General features: G+C 32.9%; 2 protein-coding genes and 1 long non-coding RNA gene across 15 annotated transcripts in view; 2 read left to right on the top strand and 1 right to left on the bottom strand.

Annotated features, from left to right (window-relative positions):
• LOC129807789 (potassium voltage-gated channel protein Shaker) overlaps window positions 1-22630 on the top strand; it is a 345833-nt gene that overhangs the window by 251142 nt on the left and 72061 nt on the right. The window lies entirely within an intron of this gene.
• LOC129807792 (uncharacterized) overlaps window positions 1-22630 on the bottom strand; it is an 802905-nt gene that overhangs the window by 739721 nt on the left and 40554 nt on the right. The gene's annotated exons all lie outside the window — the stretch shown is intronic.
• Window positions 10328-21863, top strand: LOC129807802 (uncharacterized). The gene is made up of 2 exons (XR_008752317.1): window positions 10328-12072; window positions 21500-21863. It is a non-coding gene; the product is annotated as an uncharacterized LOC129807802 (long non-coding RNA).

The raw sequence follows: 22630 nt of genomic DNA, 5'->3' as shown, positions 1-22630 counted from the left end.
GAGATTTTTACGAAGCTACTCCAGTTTGTTCAGCTACGTACAAAATGTTGCCACCTATGTACGCCTCATTTTTACCATAACCAATACACTGGACACAAAAATTTGCACATAAGTGTTTATATGGAACTTTCAACTACTTGCTCTCGCCATTTGTAGGAGGTATCATGCGTTTTAAAGTCAATTTAATACTATTTTTCTAAAGCGGTCTTCAGATTGTAAGTTTAGCCCAGTTCCCGTAGATCTCAAAATCCTAAATAGCGTGCAATTTAATTGCTTTATAGGTTATTTCTCTTTAATAATCCAATCCTAAGTTAAATTTTCTCAAATAGTCATGATTGATAAGAAATTAGAGCGTATAAACTATTTGGCTAAGCCTTAGGTCTGAAGCAAGTATAACACATGTTTTTAGGAAACTTGGAAAACCATTTTTTCACTGCATTGTGACAGTAAATTAGGTGTGATTCTCTTATTATCACACCTACTCTAACCCTCAGATTTTCTCAAAAACCCCCAATCTGTCTTAAGTTTTCTACACATTGGGAACAGTTTACGGCAAAAATTGCATTTTTGACAGAATTTTGACGTTTCCACCTACAGCAGAGCAGACGATTTTCTTCAAAAATGCATTTTTTTCACGAAAATTATGCTCAATGTGTAGAGATCATTACAGAACATGTTTTAAACATCACAGATTTTTAAAATTACCATTAACTAATTTAAAGTAAAATATGGAAAATTGCGCTTGAAAATGAGGTAAATTGAATGAAAAATGCTCAAAATGCACGTAAGGGTAACGAAAGAATTACACCTACTAAGTAGATTTATGCTTAATGTTTGATTTGACTGAAGCAAAACAAAAACATCTGATAAAGTCTTATTTTAATGTGAAAGTACATGTTTTTTTTTTGAGATTTCCGTAAAAATTGTTTAATATCCCAATTTCCTTCTGAACTTATTCAATGAAATCTCTAGATTGTTGGACAAATATTCCAGAGTAGGGTGCATAGTGTGACCCAAAATAATGAGAAATTCTCAGTCTTTAGTCAATAATTTCGACGGAAGTTTGTGCAGAGCTGCAAAGTTCAATTTTCCTGAGGTGTAAAGGTGGGGACCTTCATGATTGTTCCTCCATCCCACAAAAACGACCCCCGTTCGAGTAAAATATTTTCATGATATATTTTTACTATGATAAACACTGTATAACTTGGAATAGTTATTTTTCTCAAAAAGACACTTGAACTGTGAAATCAAAATTCTAATTTGAGGCTCATCTTTTATGTTTGCTTTTATACACTAGAATAAAAGGGCTAGGTTCCCAAGTTTTTCAGGAAAAATGAGATACTGGATCAGCTGAGCTTACTCAGAATTGTCATGACTTAGATTCACTCTGTAACTTGAAAAAAAAAAAAACAACTTTTACTGGTTGCAACAATAAATAGCTACTAAACCTTCTCCTTTATTTATAAGGGAAATATATTTAAGTTTACTTTCTTCTCCATAAGTTCTATCGAGCAAGATGCTTAAATCCTATTTTTCTTGAGTTCATAGAATTTTTCATAAGGGTAACCTTATTTTTACATTGTGCAAAATGATTTTAAAAAAAAAACGTCTTTTAACATTGGCAGCTGTCAAACTCTTTCATATTTATTTTTATTTATTAAATGTTTTTTAAAGACTTTCAGGGTGGGACTTGTATTGCAGTGGACGGAAAAACCTGGACATTCCTTAATTTTTGCTCTTTTATTCCTGTACAAGGCTTTGAGGATTATTGTCCTCGTAGGAAAAATCACATACAAGTGGGAAATATTTACACAGCACTTGAACTGGATCACGGGTCAGCAATTTTGAATGATAGTCTCAAAGTTTCTGACTCATGATCCAAGCCAAGTGCAGTGTAAACATTTCCCACCCGTGCGTGATTTTTCCTACGAATTCGATACCTGAGAAAAAAGACAATAATCCTCGAAACATTGTAGAAGAATAAAAGAACAACAGACGAAAGGCATGGGGTTTTCCGTCCACTGCCGGTTTATTATTAAATTTTTGATTTTCCAGTATATCAAAGTTAAACATACTAAATTTGAAACTAAATTTTGTACTGATATCTGTGTTCTATTATGTTTTATATCGTGACATCGTTTACACGTTTAATTTCTAATTTAGTAAAACTGTTTAGGTGAATCATAAACATATTGTTAGCATAATTTGGCTATAGAACCATAAAACATAAAAATATTTAGGAACATATTTTTCCTACCTTTAATCGATTAAGAAAAACATAGACCATTGATGAACGATATTTTCCAATTCTTTAAACATTTTGAGGATTTAATTTGTTCTTCAGGTCTAAAAGGCATATGAAGCAAAGTTAAACCACTCTGATATAGAATTTTCTTACATTGTACTCCTAAATATTACAAAGTAAGCTTTTCTTTCATTCTAGCATTTAAGGATATTTTAGAGGTCATTAGGGCGCTTATGGATGTTCTAAGGATCATCCATAAGTAGAATTAGAGAAAAACTTAAGAAAAACATTGGTGCAAAATTCAATTTGGTATTAAAATGCTAAATTGGACTGCATTACTGTTACGTTAAGCCCTAGACACACTTACGACTTAATCCAATAGACAGTTTAATGTAATTATAATCAAAACAATGACCAGATTACATTTCCATCAGTTTTTGATTAAGCCGTCTTTCGGCTTAAGCCGAGAAACAACTTAGTCAGTGGAAAACTTATATGGGAATTTACTCAAATCATTATTTTGGTTATAATTACGTTAAACCGCCTCTCAGCTTAATGGCCTATACATACTAGGAGAAATTTCTTTAAAAAATGCCTTTTTAAAGAAAATTTTCCCTATCCTTGTAGGCAGAAACGTCAATTTTTTTTTAAAAAGGCAATTCTGGATTATATTTAAATCCATCAGTGAACTTTTCATGATTCATTTAGTTAGACTAGACCGTTATGATTTTTTTTTGCATTTGGATTTTGAAAATCTTTAGTTCAGAGGCGTGCAAGAACCGTTGAAACCGAACAAACGTCAAATGAAACATGTACGTCAATGGTCAAAATGCTACCAGAACAAACTTATTTTGACATTTATTCGGTTTTCAACGGTTCTTGCACACCTCTGCTTTAGTTTAGTCTTTGACTAAACGTAATTGTTTGCTTAATATCAATACTTGCAGTGATCGTCAGTGGTAGCTCATGGTCAAAGTTGTTGATCCTTTGTAAGGGTCCTTCTTGTGCCCTTCAATGAACTTGATTCCAGAGGGAAATTCAATAAGGATATGACATTGTCATATGACAAATTTTTGCAGTAAATTCAGGAGCAGGATAACGTTCAAAGACATTAAACATCGAATGACCATTGTAAAGCTCTCCGTAACTGATATGAACTTGACTTTCAATTTATTTATCCGAATTTATCACACAAAATTTTTAAAATTTGTTATATGACATTGTCATACTGTTACAGAATTCCCCAGGTTCGAAAGCGTCGTGGAAAATTCAGATATTCCTAATTCGAAAGAAGAAATTCAATAACTACTCCATCGCAATTCGAAAAATACAACTAAATTAACAAGGTTAAGGGATGAAGTCTCTGATCTATAATCCAAACAACAGGGCTCGAATTCAATTAATGTCAATTATTTTCACTTAATATTACAGGGTGTAATGCCCTAGGCACACTTACGACGTTACGACTGAAGGCGAGGACGGCTTAACGTAATTATAAACAAATTATATTAGTTTCTGACTAATCCGTCTCTAGGCTTAAGTTATAAGTGTGGTTAGAGCATAAGACTGATCATCATCATTTTCAACCCCTTATCCTTATTGGGGTCGCGGGCCCATGACATCCAATTTAGCAGCCTTGTCGATCCTTCGTCAATTCAGGAAGTTGTTCAGGTTCGATCTCAAGGCGCTCCAAGGCAAGATTCTGTATTTTATTAAGACTAAACCTACCAAGACCCGGTCAAATTGACCGATTTAAAATTAACAGATATTTAAACGGCAAGTTGTCACTATCAAACTTTTTGAACTTCCTAAAATATATATCTACATATGTAGTATAATTTTCAGTGTTTAGATTTTAATTTTTTGCTCTTATCCAAGACAAATTTGTTGAGTATCCTACCGTACCATGGTTTGTCATTTGACCGAAAACCGACCAAAAACGGTCGGTAGGTTTAGTGTTAAGCCACCTTATCCTAGGTCTGCCTTCAGGTCGACGCCCCCTCACAATGGCTTCCAATGGGGAATCTCATTAATCTCAGTCTCTCAAGGCTGATACTCTCATTAATTTATGAGAAAACAAATCATGCAAGTCTCTTAATTTCGATTTCGAAAAGACCTAGTTCCTCTTTCAAAATGGTCTTGCAATATTATTCTTACTATCTGTGAATTTTTATTGGTTTTATTTGAAAGATATTTATCAAGAAGTTTCTAATCCGTCCATATCTGAAGTTCATTTTAACAAGAAAATCCTAAAATCGGATCTTAGAAAATTCAAATTTAAATCCAACGGTTTTTTCATAACTGTCAGAATTCAAAATAGTCTTCTAAATAATGTTATTCCTAACTTTTCTCTATTTTGCTCTACAATTTTCTCACTTGTGAGTCATATAAATGCATTTTGAAAGAATTAATGTGAAATCAATGTGGAAAGTTTCTTCCGGCATTTCCTGCAAGACTTTTCAAAAGTCCAACTTTCAAAGGGGAGTAGGGGGTTACATGAGATTGAGTATAGAGGAGTCTCTGGGCTAATTCTCTCAAAGTGTAGCAAATAGAAGTGTATCGATCTACAGGCAACAACAATAATAACGTATTTTTCCTTTCCCCTTTTGTAGAATGAAAAAAAAAAAACAAGGAGGAAAATCTCTTTTGCTTTTCAACAAAATAAAACAATTCTTGCGATGTTCTCTAAACAAATCGCGTGTTTATTGGTTTTCTGACTAAATTTTTGCTGTTGTTGTTGCTTTTCTTCGCCTTTGAGATGTGAAACGCCAAAAGATACTTCTTGAGTGATTCTTTTTAGACAAACACCTCATATATCAATCATTTCATCGAATCTGCAAGTTTTTCTTTATTTTTTTTGTGCTTGATGAAAATTTGACTTCCTACACAGATTCTGATGTTTCTTCTTTTTTTTATTGAGGATTCTTGGTGGGTGATTTTCACGTGGATGGAAAAATTCATGGAAAATTTAACAGCGACAGAATATTTGACAATTCGGGAAACATTTCAATTTCCTGTTCCTGGCTCATCATTCTGAGCGAGCGGAGGGAGGTGGTTGGGTGGTTTGTTGGGTTTGGAAAAGGCATTATTTTTCTCTTTTTTCATGCTGTTGTAAAGTTCTGGGTTTTCCACCTTCATCTCTCGCTCTCTCTGTCCTTTGCTCTCTCTCTGTGGAAAAACCTCAGAGATTTCCCTCGTGGACTAGAAAGAGACGGTTAATGCACAAAATGCACCTCAAGACGTCATCAAGGATATCATGAAGCTTTTTACTTGTCCAAGTACACGAAAAAGAAGTTTAGAAAATTGTAGTTTATTGAAGAAGAAAATTTATTTGCTTGCAATTTATATGAGTTTTCATTTTTCTTGTTTTCTTTCTCAATTGCTTCTCTCTCTCATGCCTTTTTCCTAAAGAGAAAATACACAAACATCAGTTAACACCTCGCTCGCACAACATGAAATTTTCCGAGTTGCGCAGAGAAAAGTGCCAAAAATTATATGTTTATTCATGGTGAATGAACTTGTAGAATTTCCATGGATATCCATCCGAAATGTAATAGCAACAATCCCAAGAAAATAGAATTTCTTCATAGGAGTTCCCACTAAAATTTACAAGGTATTATCCCTTATTCCAGAATCACCAATCCCACCTGGAATTCCCAATCCTGGGGAATGTCCAAAAACCAACCAAAAAAGTACCAATAGACAAGAACAAACAACAAATCCTGGCCCCAGACATTTGAAACCATAAATGAAAATTGAGCTGAATATTCAATGAAAATGTGCGTTGTATTTGACGAGCAAGTGAATGCTTGTTTATTGAAATATTTGCATTGTTTCGGTATCAAATTGGTTGTTGATTAGGATGAGCTAAATATATATCCATTTGGCCTCCCATACGGAAATAGACGCCAAATTTGAAGAGCTTTTTATACACCGCCTTTTTCCCCCTATGAATATCAAATGTAGAAGAGATTTTTCCAACATGCGTTTATTTCTGGCACTAAAACTCGTGACAATGTGGGTTGGAGTTTTTAACATTGATCATTGGAATATTAATCCACTCTTCTTAATCCACTGTCACATTTCTCTTGCCTTGGGTCATGGGGCTTTTCCCGAATGATTTACAGCACCTCGTCGAATGCTTCTAAATTGCTTAGGATGACGCTGCTTTCGCGAATTGAGGACCACTGGAGTATTTGTAACACTTATGAGTATCATACCAAAGATTTCTGAAGGAAAAGCTTCAACTGACTTGAAAACATTGTGAATATTAAGAGTAGTCCGAGTAGTCTAAAAGTACAAGATAAGTTACAAAATATTATTGAAGAATCGTTCTAGACACTTCATTGACAGCTGTCAAAATTCATCTGTCAGAAATATTTCAATTCAATCATTTGAAAGATTAAACGAAAATAAAGCTTTCTCAATTTCATAAAGCTCTATTACTAAGTATTTTTCATTGCTTTGAATTACTTTGAAGAGTCATGTGTCATTTTGAGAACACAGCAATGACATCTGTCAAAGCCCATCTGTCATATGTTCTTTAATTTGATCAATTGTAAGACAAAAGGAATACAAAAACACACAAAGCTTTTTTTTAAATTTTTTAAGCTCGTTTACTAAGCTTTTCATTGCGTTTAATGATTACTTTGAAGAGTGAAGTGTCATTTTAAGAAAACAGGATTGACAGCTGTCAAAACCCATCTGTCATATATTCTTTAATTGGATCAATTTAAAGACAAAAGTAATACAAAACTTTTTCAATTTTTTAAAGATCTTTTACTGAGCTTTTCGTTACTTTTAATGATTACTTTGAAGAGTTAAGTGTAATTTTAAAAACACAGCATTGACAGCTGTCAAAATCCATCTGACATATATTTTTTTATTCGATCAATTGTAAGACAAAACGAATACAAAGCTTCTTTCATTTTTTCAAGCTCGTCTACTAAGCTTTTATTGCGTTTAATGATTACTTTGAAGATGTAGTTTCCATCTCGAGAACACAACATTGACAGCTGTAAAAACCCATCTATCATATATTCTTTAATTTGATCAATTCAAAGACAAAACGAATACAAAGCTTTTTCAATTTTATATGCTTGTTTACTAAGCTTTTTATTGCGTTTAATGATTATTTTGAAGAGTCAGGTGTAATTTTGAGAACAAAACATTGACAGCTGTCACACACCATATGTAAAATATTTACTGTTTAATCGTATTACAACACTAAACAATACAAATACTTAACAAAAAATTTATAAACTTCTTAAAGTAGCTTTTTTGCATTAATTTTTGTCAATGCGGTTTTTCTTTTAATGTGATATCTGTCATTTTAATAAAATATACCAAAGACAGCTTTCACAGAGCATTCGTCAAAAATTTTGTTAATCAAAGAAAGAGTTAAATTCAAATAGAAAAACTGCATAGCTTCTTTATATATTTTTCTCTTGAATTATAATATAATAAGTGAATAAGTAAGTGATTTTAAAAACGACATTGGCAGCTGTCAAAATGACGAGTCAAATGCATATAAGTAAATCAGTTCTAACTTAAAAAATTTCCAAGATTTTTCGATTTCTTTAAAGTTTGCTTACAGAACTTATCCTCGTTTCCGAAGTGTAATCTGACATTTTAATAACCTATCTTTGACAGCTGTCAAATACAATTTGTCAGTCTTATTCATTATTTAATAATCGATTCATTGGTTACATCAATCTTCATAAAATGCAGTACAATCTTTTAATAAATTTGTACTGTTTCCAATCAGTATTTATAAAACGAAATTATAATTTAATTTTTTTTTCTTTTATTTTACTAAAATTAGAACAAATATATTAGATTCTTATATTATTAGGTACAAATTGTCTTTTTGAATTGCATTAAACTTGTTCTACATCCAAACTGTATTATCTGCTGCCGAATTTACATTTTTATATTGTTAACTATTTTATATCTTTATTGAATATATACAGTAGACTCCCTCAAATTCTGGCATTTGGAACCAAAATTTCACCCGAATTAGAAAGAAATTCGGGCCTTAAACTATTTGAAATGCAACGATTTTTTGTTCATTTGCGTAATCACATTAAGTTTACGTACTCATATTTATTATAAATTTCATGAAAAGCTGTTAATAATGCAAAATTATATCACAACTAAGACAAATCGTGGCAAATTTAAGCATATTTGCTTTATTCGATAATCAAAATCAAACCCAGAAAATGTCAACAAACTTTTTTTTTAAATTTAACTGCTGCCCGAATTAAAAAGTAGCCCGAACTTAAAAGAGCCGAATTAGCGAGAGTCTACTGTAATGGATACTTTACTATACTCACAAAGTAAAACAAAATAAATAGAAAACATTAGAACTGTCAAAGTATAACTGATAAAGATATTTTTTTAAATTCAGTTGATCTTAATATTTAAGAAAATTATGGCGAATTTCATAGTAATTTCAACCACAGATTGACAGATTTTAATTTCATTGACATCTGTCAAGGATGTGTTGCCAAAAGCATTGACATTTCCTTAGTTTAAATATTTACTTCATGACTGCATGAGAAAATGATTAATTCCTGAAGAGTCAAAATTTTATTCAAGTCCACAGTACAAGTTAAATGACAGTTGTCATGATATCTGAAAAAATTTACAGGTGTAACATTGTAACTGCCACATAACAAACCAAATCTTTAATGTATGTACTTATGAACTTCATCGACATTATAAGGAAGATTTAAGTAATTCAGCATAATGATTGTTAAAAAAAACCCTTAACAGCTGTCAAACTCTTTGACATTTCATTTTTTCGAGTATTCAAATGTCATATCTGTTATTTTTGTCAAAGAGTAGAGTCTTCCAAACTTAAGGTGTCTACACATTGGGAGCAATTTTCGTCAAAAATTGCGTTTTTGACAGAAATTTGACGTTTCCCCCTACAACGCTGCAGGGAATTTCCTTCAAAAAGCAATTTTTGACAAAAATTGCTCCCAATGTGTAGAGGCCATTAGTTACAGTAGAGTCTTCCAAGTTCGAACGCTTTGGGAGTTTTAATGACATTTAGCACCTGAGAAATCGGAATAATATTTTCAACAATAACGATTTTTATGTGAGGTTAAATTACACTTTAAATCATTATGCCTGAACTATCTCACATATCGTCGCGCTGATGTATTTTTTTTATTTTATACAATTATAATGTCTGTAATTATTAGGGATTTAGTAGAGAAATATAGTTCTCAATCGTCCAAAATATGAATTTTATAACATAACCTTGCATTTGACGTTTTAAATTCAACCGTTTTTCGAAGAATTTGACTTATAAAAATACTTTATAAGTTTACTAAATATTTCCAAAGGTTTTTGTCAACTTATTAATTTGGTTATAGTCTGATTCTTCTCCTTTACTGTGCATTTTAGATATACATTTAAGTTTCTCAAATATGAACGACGGCACAGTTGGACTAAAAATGTTAAATTTGAGGTTATTTGAAGAAATTGTTTCCGTGAAGTCTGACTTATAATTATTTTCCTCCGGAGCTTCCTTATTACAATTACAAAATTATAATTTCGTTGCATTTTTGAAAATATTGGTGATATTTGAGGAGTGAGAAATGTCGTCTGTGCCCCCCAAATGTTCATATTTGAGAAACTTCACTATACGAGTTACTGTCAAACTTCGAGTAATAAATGCAATTATTTGAAATTGTATAGGGGAGACTGGGGCAAAAAGTCGCAAAACAGATATTTTATTTTTTTACAAGCTACCCTACTGCCCCAGAAATTTCTAATTAGTGCAGTTTTATAGGAAAGTTACTGCTCTACAACTTTGTGAAAGTCATTTTCCTCTATTTGGTAAGGAAATACGTTTATCGGGCCAATTTCTAAAGGGTAATTTTGTGACCATTCTCAAAAATTATGGAGCAAATAGTACCAGGTACGGGATATTATAATATTTTGATTTGCTTTATTACGGGATTTCGTAAATTTAAAACAATACCTAGGTGACATATTTTCATAGAAAACTTATTCCTCTACACCTTGGTAAAACACGGTTTTCTCTATATGAATGAGAAAAGTGCTTTTCAAGCTATTTTAGAAAAAACACACAAAATACTGCAAATCGTTTGACCAATGCAAACAAAAAGCGGCGAGACATGGAAATGACGTTTCTTCTCGCTGTGAGACATCAGAAATTGCTTCGCTTTTTTGTTACTTTTTGCTCCATACCTTTTGTTACCTTTTACCCCAAGTGGTTATTTTTATAAAAGAATTTCTGGAGAAAAGAATCTTCGAAAAATTCTAAAATACATAGCGGCTTCGTATTCAATGAATCCAAGTCATTTAGGAAATAATCATCAGTGCATAAATTTTGAATAATAAGTAGGTAATAACTGATATATTCTTCAAGGAAAACATTTTAAAAATAGGGCTAAAAATTTCAATATTTTTTTTATTTTCTGAAATCCTTGTTCGAATTCTAAGAAACTTACGACTTTGAAGAAGGTCTATGGAGGCCATATATGGAAAAAAATTTTAAGTCGCTATTTTTATCTTGGAAGATATTGAATTTTCAAATTTTCAATTCGTGACTTTTTGCCCCAGTGTCCCCTATACATTGTTTTAATACAAGAATTTCACATTTTGGTCAAACAGCTGTCAAATAGGATCTGTCAAAAAAAAAATTATATAACCTGAATGTCAAGGGTCGTCTGGCCCCTTCTAAAGCAGAGATGAGTAAGAACCGTTTCAAACCGAATAAACGTCAAAATAATTTTGTTCAGGTAGCGTTTTGACCATTGGCGTACAGTTTACATTTGACGTTTCTCAGGTTTCAAAACGGTTATTGCACACCTTTGCTATTAAGAAAGGAAGTAGAATTTTGATTGATTATCAAACTCTTTCAACTCAAATCTTTTGTTTCATTGTCATCTTGGGATTTTAAACATTAATTAACATGACAGCTGTCAAATATCATATGTCAAAAGTTTGACTTATAGCCCTTGAAGTCTATTCAAACAATAAGTCGTTGCAGTCTCATTTTTATACGAACTTCCTACATTGCCTAATTTTACAGCTGTCAAAAATATATTTGTTGAATTTAAAGCGCTTTTATATCTATTGGTCCCATCTATACAAATACTTGGAAAAAATCAGTGAAAAAAATTGATAGGGAAAATATAAGACGTGCAGTTGGAGAAGCTCTTTTGTAAATAGCGCATGCGATTCACAGTCCAAATGGCCTCTCTGTTCGGTGAAAAGTTCTTTGAGGAAAACTAAACCAGTATTTGTTAGCACACATACGGTTTAATCTATTGTCTATGGCCGTGAAGGAGGAAAACGCAATTCCTGTCTGCCATCCTGCCAGTGATCGTGGGATAAAGGATGCGATGTGACTTGTGAGTGTTCCTGGTGGACTTTGAGCAGCAAAAAAAGTCCTAACCACGTACATTTTGGGCTTGGAAAAAGCCCCTCACCGAAGAAAAAAAGTGGCAAGTGAGAGTAAGATGAAAAAAGACGTGAAAACTCGTGCACGGGAATCTTGCCAAGTGGAAATTAATTTGAGAATTTGTTGAATTTGTTGAATTTCTTGTGTTGTCTTTTGGGGGATACTGTGAGGATTTTGTGCAGTTTATTGGGTGGAAAGGGCCAGAGCCTTTGCCTGGGTGAGGTGGTGGCCAAAGTGAGAAAAGCTCAAGTGCGTTGGATATTAATGTGAGGGTGAAAAGTGACCTCCCTGGGAGGAGGTTTACAGGCAAGAAAGACTCTGCCCAACCGAATGTCATTGAGACTTTTTTTCTAGAAAGAGTGCTAAGGGATAGTTGTTAGAGGTCTGATTTTTAGGAGCTTTCTTCTCAAAGTATCTCACTCAAGAAGCCCGAAGGGTTTGAAGGAATGTGCCCCTAGGGGAGGGCAATCCCACTTCTGAAATTGTAGTCAATTTTTTTTGCAATGATCCTGGAGATTGTGCCAGGGGAATGGGAAGGTGTTGGAATTAATTGTGTAACAATTATCGACCCAAGTGGAAACCTTTAGAAGCACCTTACATCTCATCATCCCAATAAGAGCGCGCTAACAGACACATTATCGAGGCCCTTGGTATTTGAGCATGGGTTTGGGGGTGGCCATCGTGATATAAATTTTATCTAATAGCGTGAAAAGGGGGCATTTTCTCTACAAGTGGTGCCCTTTGCCATCATCCAATCGCAGAAGAGGGTCAGAAAAGTGAGGGGGTTTGAGGTGCCACCCCAGGAAAAATCCATGACAAATTGTTGACTCTCCATCCACCTTCAATCTCTCAGGCCAGGTGCCGCAGAAATCAGTGAATCCATCGCTCTATAAATATCTCAATTTGATGGACTTTCCAGCACAGAGTCAATTGGGCAAATTTTCCCTCGAACACGTCAAACTAAATCTGCTGGAAAAGTTTTTCCAATATTTAGCGCCTCCTTCCATCCCACCCCTCAAAAAAAACCGAAAGAATCCTCTACCCCCAAATCTAATTGTACTCCTCTCCAATTGACTCCTGAAAAACATGTCAGGGTCATAACTTCTTTTCGCCTGCAAATTCATGATGCCAGCGCCAGTGTTTCGACAATGTGAAAACTGCTGGCCACCAATGCGCATATGTTGTCTTCTCGGGTAGCAAAATTTTTTCCTCAGAGATACATCTCTCTCTCAATCCACAGCATCCACCGAGAGACAGTGCTATCAGATAAATCACAAAGAAATTCTCCCTAGAAGATTCACAATTATCCTATTTTCGAAATTTGCATATCGAAGATCATTTTTGAGGTTAGAATTTCCTGAAGAGATTTTAAGTCTCTTAATTTTTACCTTTTTGAGAGGTTAGGTTCCCTATGTTTTCTGCTTTAAAGAAATATTTCACGTAAAACGTTACATTGTTAAGAATTTTCACACTTGAATTTTAAAATTTCGATTTCGAAGTTTTGTTTTAAGGTTACCTATACGCAGAAATGTATAGGGTCGAAGGAACACCTCTTCGACAGGAAACCCCGTATTGACACTTTTGTCAAAATGTTGAAATTTATTTAATGCATCCAATAAAATCTAAGTAATACAACATTTTTTCATTAATCTGAGTTTTTCGATGAGGATAAGTATTCGAATTTCGTATTCCAAATAGTACCTATTTTTAGGGGAAAGTGCTCTCCCTTCGAACGTTCATGCCTTCGAATAATGTGAATTTCTTTTATTTTTCCTAAAAGATTTACCTATACTAAATTATTACGGAATTATCAGCAATTGATGATAAGCCACCCAGCAAAACTTCGATCTGCAATTCTGCACTTTTGAAATTTTAACGTTTCTTGTCATTCAATCGGATACTTCGTGTGGCTTCGGGATAGTCGTGCGACTTCGTGAGCATCGCGAATTTCTTTCGTGTTTTCTAACCATTTCCTTCCCCTTCGTATTTTCTATTATGGCTGATTTAATAATATTGTATTATAACATTATAATAATATTGTAAAAAAAGAGAGTATTCACGTAAAATTGTTGAATAAAAATTGAATTTTAAATAAATTGAAATACATATTTTTATGTAGTTAAAATAATGTTTAGAAACATTAGAAAGGGTAGAAGAAATGTAGAAATCATCTAAATACTCTAAAGAAATTCTGCCAATAATTTTAAAATTTTCTATAGAAATTCTGCAGAAAATTCTGCAGAATTTTCATACAACGATCGGATCCACCTTAGAACAAAATTCTGCAGAAATTCTCCTGATTTTTCGGCAGTTAGTAATTCAAATATGACGAATTTCTGCAGAATTCTGCAGAATTTGCCGGGTGGGCAACTAATATTTAATAAAAATGTGTAAGTCTCTTAAGGTGTCTACACATTATAAGAAATTTCTATCAAAAATGAGCTTCAAGAAGTGTTCTTCAAGAAAATTGCCTACACATTGGTGAGAATTTTTGACAAAAAGATGGATTTTTGAAGAAAATTTGTCTAATGTGTAGACAAATTTCTTCAAAAATCATATCCAATTGAAGGTAATTTCTATCAAGAATTTTTGAAAGAAATTACCCGCTACACATTGGAATAAAATTCATCAAAGTCATTCTTGACAGAATTCTTGAAGGAAACCATCACGATTCAAGATTGTTTTTCACGAAAATTTGTTATTTTCTGCTGGAAAAAGTGAGAAAAGCGTTTGGTGAAGTTCCTTGAGATAGTATTTAGTGAATTTTTGAAGAAAATCTTCTAAATATGCAAGGGAATAGTGTTTTTCTGGAGATATCGTTCCTGGTGGAATCCAACCCAGCCTTTGAAGGAACATTTCCTGTGATTTTCCTCCAGAAATTGCCGGAAGTTAATCCAACTGTGTATTCTTGAGGTGTTCCACAGTACAGTGGCCTCGTACTCCATGGATTGCAAGACGGATGGAAAGGAGAAAATTTACGGGCACTTTGGAATCTCTATATGCCTTGGTTACCAAGGTTTTAAGGTTTTAAGGATTTCACTTTAGATTTTTTTTTATTTCTCACCACCTTTTCATGCACTACTACTCAAACTGGGAGTCCCACGGAGGAATCGAAGGCATGTGGCTATCCAGTTCTGGTGTTCTCGAAAGGAAGCAATCCCAAATAGTTCCTAGTGGTTGAGAAAGTGAATGATATAAAAGATCATTCTGATGTTCTTCTGGGGGTTCAAGTGATGGCTTCTGGTAGCTCCGGACAGCTCTCGTTTGCATTGAGATCTCCTCGGTGGCTCTGGTTAGCTCTTGTTTTAATTGGTAACCAAGGCATATAGAGATTCCAAAGTGCCCGTAAATTTTCTCCTTTCCATCCATCTTGCAATCCATGGAGTACGAGGCAATTGTACTGTGGAACACCTCAAGAATACACAGATGTATTAACTTCCGGCAATTTCTGGAGGAATATCACAGGAAATGTTCCTTCAAAGGCTGGGTTGAATTCCACCAGGAACGACATCTCCGGAAAATACTACTCCCTTGCATATTTAGAAGATTTTCTTCAGAAATTCACTAAATACTATCCCAAGGAACTTCACGAAACGTTTTTCTCACTTTTTCCAGCAGAAAATAACAAATTTTCGTGAAAAACAGTCAGAAGAGCAAGAGACTTGGAAATTATGGCAATCTGTCAAAAAAATTTTGATAGAAAATAGAAAACCTCATGTGGAGGCATTTTTCTTCAAAAATTCCTTCAAAAATATGAATTTTTCTTTAAAAAATTCTTGAAATAATTCTTGATAAAGTCAGCTCCAATGTGTAGACACCTTTAGGGAAACTAAAAGAAAATTCACATTATTCGAGGGCATGAACGTTCGAAAAGAGAGTACTTTCCCCTATACTCATATTCCAAATAGTACTGACATGAGTTCTTAAAGTGTCAATAGGTGTTCCTTTCACCCTATTTCTTTCGAAATTCCTCATATAACCGTTTCTGAGAAGTTTCCAATCCCATTTTGATTATTTCATAAATAGTTTTTCTTATAGAAATTTAAATTGTTGACAATATTAATTTTATAATTTCAAAATTTCAAATTTGAAATTTGTTTTTTTAAGGTTACTTACAATTGAGAAAGCTTATTTCTTTAATAATGAAAACAGAGGTGACATGATAACTTATTTTCGATGCTATCAACTATCGATTCTGAAAATTTTAAATGATAGCTGCACTGCCTGTAACTAATATAGATGTTTATTAATAGTCTCATTCTTTAAAGAATGTTGCAATGAATGGCCCAATATTCCGTAAAAAGTTGACATTCACTTAATCTAACAGATATAGATTTATCGGTACTATCGATTCGATAGTGTCGAAAAGTTATCATTCCACCCCAGTGTTTTTAAGAAGTTTTGAGTATTGTTAGGTATTTTCTTAAATTCATATTTCAAATATTTCATTTATGATTTCAGAAATAAGAATTCGGAAATTAATTGTGAGGTTAAGCGTGTTCTAAAAGCCCAATTTATTCGATGTTTCTTTTGAAACATTTTTCCAATGATTGAAACATTATTATGTTTTTTAAGCATTAAACATTATCAAGACCATCAAGACCATAGGGATGACAGGGGAAAAATTAGTCAGGAATGCTACTAGACATTGGAATGTTATAAGGGAAGAGCACCAACGATCGGCAGTGTTCCTCGGATCGTTAAGTTATTGTCATATTATTGCACCAATTAAAATGAACTTTTAAAAGTTATTAGCTACTTTTACCATTTACTTCTCACAAGAATACAGTGCATTAGTGGAAATTTAATTTATAAAACCAATTTTCCATGAAACACCTGATTAAATTCGTGACGATCCGAGGTACAGAGCACACAGTAGCAATTACATCTATTTTTTATTAATTTATTGTAAAATTTTAAAGTTTGAACGCACAGATATAGTTAAATGGATCACTAATATACCGATTAGCGTACACAAAAAAATACCAAATAGTATTTTGAGGCTCATATTTTCAACTAAATATCGAGGATGTCTCTTAACATTCCGATTCGGGGTACTTTTCCCTTAGTTTGTTTTAGAAGGAATATTGAGGAAACTGTAATTTTATCGGAGTAAAGACTTCTCTTCCTATCCTTTAAAATATTCATAAACTTCTTACAAACATTTTTAGTGAATTATATCGTAATGAAAAGTTTCATGTCCTGACTAATTTTACCCCAGTCTCCCCTATTTAATTCTTAATTAAGATAATCAGAATTCAGAAATTAATTATTAAGGTTAAGCGTGTTGGAAGAGCATAACTCCTTCGACATTTCTTTTTAAACATTTTTCGAGTGACTCAAACGTTATTAATGTTGCCTGTTTTGTAGATTTTTTTCATAGAAAATATCATCCTTTCACCAAAGACAAATATTTTATTCAGAATCTCCGATTAGAAAACTCAGTTTTTAGGTTAAGCGTGTTCGAAATTCTCTTTGACATTTCTTTTGCAAGGATTTTATGCCGTTAGGGCCCTGACAGACCTGATGATTAGCCAAGAGACGGCTTAGCGTAATTATATTAGAAATAATTGTCAACCTGCATTTCCATAATTTTCCACTAAGTCGTCTCTCGGCTTAAGTCGTAAGTGTGTCTAGGGCATTACACTAACATTTCGTTTATACATTTCATTGCATTTTTGCCAAAATTCATTATATCATTCCGAAAATCTAATTTCGAAATTCAATTTTAAGGTTACGTAGCTCCGAACTCATTCAATAATACTTTTGAAACATTTTTCGAAATACTGAAACCTTAAAAATATTGCATATGGTGTAGACTTTGTTCAGAAACTCCAATTTATCACCTTAATTTTGAGGTTAAATGCATTCGAAATTCTCTTTGATATTTCCTTTGCGGTAATTTTAAGATATTGCACCATTGCAATCTTCTTTTGTTTATATAAATCTTTGCTTTTTTGCCAAAATTCAATTTATCATTTCGAAAATCTTATTTCGAAATTCAATTTTGAGGTTAAGTACCTCCGAACTCATTCAATAATACTTTTGAAACATTTTTCGAAATACTGAAACCTTAAAAATAATGCATATGGTGTAGACTTTGTTCAGAAACTCCAATTTGACAGCTTAATTTTGAGGTTAAGTGCATTAAAAATTCTCTTTGACATTTCCTTTGCGGGAATATTAATACATTTCACCAATGCAATCCAATTTTGTTTATATAAATCTATGATTTCTTGCCAAGATTCAGTTTATCATTTCGAAAATCTAATTTCGAAATTCAATTTTGAGGTCAAGTAACTCCGAAATAGCTCATTTATTTCACAGCATGTTTTTATTAGGTCTTTGACTTCCATGTTGCTTACTTTCAATCAAAGATTAATATTTAATTCGGAAAGCTTGATTTTGAAGCTTGAATTTGAGGTTAAGGGTGTTCGAAAATAAATATTTTACATAGAGGCCATTTCAAAAGACAATCATTTAATAGGTAAAACGTCCGAGTTTAAGTAGCACTTTTACGAGAGATGATTGTTCCGATGTTTCTAAAATTAGAATGACCTTATTTCAGAGCGTAACCTATTCGAATTCGAAAAAACATTTATTGTTAATAAATTATTGAAATTCTTCGCAAACCTGATAATTCAATTCTTGTCGTTAATTTAAGCTTAGAAAGCTATTTTGCACATAAACTTTGTTTGTCCTAGGTAATGTCATTTCTAAAAATACATCACAATTTACATAACCTCTTTTCTACAAAATCCCTTCCCTGCTTACATGCGAGATTTACGAGATAACTCACATTTTTCTTACCTTTCTCAGACACAAGCAATAAAAATTAATTAGCAGAAATGCAATTCAGATGCTTCTAGATAAAGCACCTGCTAATTAGGTAGCCTATCAAGCTTTTCGAAATTGCCACTGCAGGTAGATTCTTTCGAATCAACCTGTCAAATGGATAACGTCATCCTTTAAATTTTCATACTTGTAAAAACCTCAACGACAGCACTAAAAAAATCCTTTGCAAGCAATTTCTTCTCAGAATCGTGTCAATGGGTTATTAAAAATCCATTTAGTCCGTGTGAAAGAAGCTGAAGAATGGAGCGCGAGAAAATGTAATTGATTGTTTACAGTGAATTTCCTCCCAATACTCTACCACCATCGCAAAACCTCAAGCATTATCCCCATGAATTTGGGAAGAGAAGGAAAACTTTCGTAATAGTGATATCTTCTTTTTTTCTTCCTCTATCCACATTACACTATCAACAATGCGCCACGTAAACTTTCAATATACAGCTTTTTCTTTTATGTATCGCATTATATAATGGCTTTTCAGATTGTATTGGAAAGTTCCCTCCACTTGTCATTCATCAGACGTGTCTGCATTTATTTATAGAATTAACCAGAATTACCTAGTGAGGGGGGCAAATCTCATTAGAGGTCAATGTGGGAAACTAAAGACAATTCTATAATCACCTGAATGGGCTTCTGCCACGCCCTGGAAAATTCAAAGTAATGGAGCTATTGCATTGGAAATATTTCGAGAAGTATTTGGAAAATTATGGCAAAATTTTTCTTTTTTGAAACAGAGTTGAGAAAAGCCTTAAAATCATTTTAGAGTTTGAATTAAAATCAATATTCACTGGCTAAAATTAATTATCGAAAATTCATGAATTCGAAACATTTGAAATTCTGTCAATTTTTGACAGTTAGTTTTAGTATGGGCATTCAACACCTGTCAAGGTCATAAATTTGTACTCAACAACCTGTCATACTTGACGAACACACGAAGGAACGTCTTCGGAATTTTTGAAAATGTTTTCCGGAATTGTCTAATTTAGAAAAAATATTACGAATAAAATTGACAATTTTTGACAGCTCTATTTCACAATCTTTCAAGCTTTTTTCGTGACAGCCAGATTCAAGCAAGAAGGCTTTATTCCAGAGGTGTGCAATAACAGTTAAGAACCGAATAAACATCAAAATAAGTTCGTTCTGGTAGCGTTTTGACCATTGACGTACATGTTTCATTTGACGTTTATTCGGTTTCAACGGTTCTTGCACACCTCTGCTTTATTCCACTTCTGAACGTAGAAAAACTTTCGAAATTGGCAACTTTTGACTATAATCCGTCGATTTTTAGATAAATGAGCAGATTTTTCGAAACATTTATCAATTTTTGCAATTATCAAAGAGATATGGGAATGTTAGTATGATTCGCACAGAGTGAACCTTCAGACAACGCATATTTTCTCTTTATTTGCAAAAAGGTATTTTGTCATTACTTAGCCATAAGATAGATTTAAGCTCATGAGACGAGATGAGAAATGGTAAGTCAGCTCTTTGCAAACGAAGAGAAAATTCGCATCGTTTGAAGCTTCACTCTGTGCGAACCATGCCTACATTCCCCTAGAAGAATTATTCCAGAATTTTTGACAATTAAATTTCATCAAATCTTGGATGAAAAAATATTTTGTTGGTTTTATAAAAGCATTACTATCAAAACTTCTAAAACTGACATGCAGTACAGTTTACTGAGGTTACTTAAAAAAATGTAATCACGTTTTAGTACTCCAATGAATTTGACAAGAAACGTCAACAGAATCTGTCATTCAGACACATCTGTCGCTCTGGATGAAACAGACAGTTTTTAATCACACTTTTACGATCAATCTTGACTTTTTCTCGAAAGTAAGTCTAGGTTCAGAAAAAGGACTATTTTTTAATGTAATTTAGTATTTCATAGAGGGTTATATATGCCCTACTTATTATTATTAATTTCTAAATTCATGAAACACCGTCTTTTAGGATTGATAAAGTTCTACAGGTAACTTTAGAATATTTTACCAAAGAAAAGATAAAAATAATTAGCACAAGCCTGTACTAAACCAACAAGTTAAATTAAAATGCTCATAAGTTCTAATTATAAGCTCATAAGTTCTATAATTAGAACTTACGAGCATTTTAATTTAACTTATAGGTTTAGTACAGGTTTATGCTAATTATTTTGATCTTTTCTTTGATAAATAATATTCAAAAGTTACTTGTTGAACTTTATCAGTCCTAAAAGACGGGGTTTCATGGGTTTAGAAATTGATAATAATTAGTAGGGTATAACTCTCTGTGAAGTACTAAATTAAATTAAAAAAAAAATAGTCAATACCAACAATAATTATAGTTTGTTATTTAATACAAACAAATTTGAAGAGGTTGAACTGATACTTATTATGCCCAGAAAAAAAATTGAAAAATATTGCACTAAAGTCTAACCCTGTTCTAAAAGTTTGTTTAGTGATTTTGTAGTGTGAACCTACTGAGATTCAGGACATATTATCAGATAGAAATTAAATAAATAGAATAAAATACCTAAATTTCTTCTATTAGTAGTTATATTGAGTTACATAGCTTCATTTGTGTACTAGAACAAGTCGTGACAGTAATTATAATTTTCATGAATGAAAATTATAAGCTTTTTAACGTAGCTGAAGTTATTTAATTTGTATGTAAGCAATACTCATGAGACTTAGAACGAAAATAAAATTTGTACTAAATCTGAGGCATGTCCTAAAAAAAGTTTTGGTAATGAATGCAATGAGGGATTTACCAGCAAGCTGCTTATAACAAATTTAAAAATAAATTTCCTGCAATAGCTCCATTACAAATAAACCATATTGAATTTCTTCAATATTCTGGAAATTCCTGGAATATTTCCAAGTTACAAAAATCCTTCTAAAGCAGTTTCTTGAGTGAGAACTTGTTAGGTTTACTTGGTTGGAAAATTTGAGTTCATTGTCTATTGTATTTCCTATCAGAGCAATTCAATTCAGTCGACTGGCCAGAAGATTTATTCCCAATGTGTGACATTCCCTAACTGATAAGAAACTGTGTTAAAGAGTCCAGTCAGTGCATTTTTTGGGATATTTATCAAAAGAGTTTCTGTGTCCTCCGTGGAAGATGCTGTGCTTTAGGTGGATGCTAAAGAATTGTGTGAAGGCGTAGCACAGATTGCTGAAGAAAGTGAAGCACAACGTGAGCCGCGTGGATCGGCATTAACCATTTCCCGTATAGATTTCATAGAGAGATGGGGCCTCACACCTGTTCTCAGGCCCAGACAGGAGCCTCGGATCAGCGGTGAAAATCAAACCAATGCACTGCCCCCTCTTCTCACCGACAGGTACGAATGGATTAAATATTTTTGGGGGAAACACTGAAAAATTCTGGCTGTTGATTGATATTTTCACGGAGTTAAATGCAGAATGCATCATGCATTAATACTCGATTAATTTGACAAAATGGTTTTAAGGACTTACAAATCATTTGTCTTTACTATGAACTATTGAGGTTTATTTGTCTAGGTTCGTAAAATATTTCTTCTCAACATTCTTTTAGTACAAGGTTGTTCTAAAGTGCTCCTACATAATCGATTTTTCTCTCGTCAAGGAATGAGGAATACCGTCGAGATAGGAGCCAAAACAAAAAAAAAAGTCGATAATGCAGAAGCACTTGAGAACAGTTTTGTGCTAAAAGATGTCCAGGAGAAAGATCATCTTATTCAATTTGGAAAGAATATGACAACCTTGTAGTTCCATTTTTCCCCACGAAAAGTTGTTTATTGAATGTTTTCTTAATGGCTATCTAAGAAAAATCTGGTACTGTTTGAAAGGTCTTGAAATTCTGTACAAAATCTAGATATCAAAAATCTAATAATACTAAAAAAAAATCTGTCTATAAATTACTTTTCTATATGTAGTTCGAATATATTTTTCGTCTTTAAAGGTCTTAGTAATTCTTAAAATAGCAATTCAAATCCATTCTGGTATTACAAGTTTAAAAAAATCGTAAATTTTTATTTCATTGAAACTTCTCCATTTTTGCTTGAATTGATCCGTAACCGCATTGTAGGTTTTTCACCTAAATTATATTAAAGTTCCTAGTTTTATTAA

Source organism: Phlebotomus papatasi, chromosome 3 (assembly GCF_024763615.1).
Source record: "Phlebotomus papatasi isolate M1 chromosome 3, Ppap_2.1, whole genome shotgun sequence".
Lineage (NCBI taxonomy): Eukaryota > Metazoa > Arthropoda > Insecta > Diptera > Psychodidae > Phlebotomus > Phlebotomus papatasi.
This window is presented reverse-complemented; position numbering and strand designations above follow the sequence as displayed.